Source organism: Triticum dicoccoides, chromosome 1B (assembly GCF_002162155.2).
Source record: "Triticum dicoccoides isolate Atlit2015 ecotype Zavitan chromosome 1B, WEW_v2.0, whole genome shotgun sequence".
Lineage (NCBI taxonomy): Eukaryota > Viridiplantae > Streptophyta > Magnoliopsida > Poales > Poaceae > Triticum > Triticum dicoccoides.
Window position 1 is genome coordinate 452,468,948 of NC_041381.1, and position 1,186 is coordinate 452,470,133.

Consider the following 1,186-nt stretch of genomic DNA (forward strand, 5'->3'; position numbering starts at 1 on the left):
ATTGTGAATGATGTTACCGCTAGTAGGGCTCGAAGTTCGGTTAATATGGTTAATACGATTCGGTTTATTCGGTTTTTTATAATTTGATTTTATTGAAATGGCCACCGAAATAATCACACAAAAATTAGCAAGCGAACCATAATAATCAAAATATATTGGTTCGGTTTATTTGATTAACAGACCAAAAACATTATGCATGTGAACGATACCTACAAAAATGGACAGATCTGACCTTGTTCTATCTTTTACTCAACTAAAACATCTTTTGAATCGGCCTTTAAAACGCTCAAAATCGTGTTCAAAGTAGCTATTTGAGCTGTTCTTCTCAATGTGCTAGGTTACTTAGAGCAGAGAGGAGAGGAGTGGGCGCGCAAAGAAATGAGCTGGGCTGCCTCATATAACAACGAGCAGATTCCAGAGCATACACAGACAGTGTCGGCATACATAAAACGCGAGAGCTCACCAACCGATAGCCAGCAGAGCTGTCTCATCGCAAGCCGCCGCCTCACACAGTGGCGGCATGGCCCACGGGACCGACTCCGTTCCGTCGCGGTGTGGAATTCTGTAATCTGCAGCGTGCCGCCTCACATCATGGCGGCAGGGGCTGCCGCCTTGCGCCGTGGCGGCAGGTGCCACGTGTCAGCTGGCGCGCCTGCCGCCACGATCAAGGGGGTCTTTTCTGACTATTTGATTTAGAGGTGGTTTTTTTTGTCAATTCGTCTTGGCAGGTGGTCTTTTTGGACAAAAAATCGAGACAACGAGGATATGATGGCTCCGACAAGGTGGCACGTGACGCACGGCGGGGCGATGTGGCCTGATCCTGCAGCCAGGAACCTGCCGCTCGTTCCATCTAGATAGTGCGCGTGCACTTTTAAGTTTTTAGGAACAAACAAACCAACCGGATCCAGTGTGATGAGTGCCACGACGCGGCGCCGCCTCTCGCCCCACCGCATCTCCACCCGAATCCATTTTCCGCTTGAATTTAGTTTCCTCCCCTCCCCCTCGGACGATATGATTGGCCGATCCACCCATCTTGCTGCTTACGTTTTCCGTCTCTTTCTGTTTCTCCCAGCGAGCAACCTCTTAAACCCAACCAAACCCCCTCAACCGAACCGAACACAGCACCCCCCTCCTCCCCTCCGTCCGAAATCCCAATCCCCCCTCCCTCTCGCCTGCTCTTCTTCTC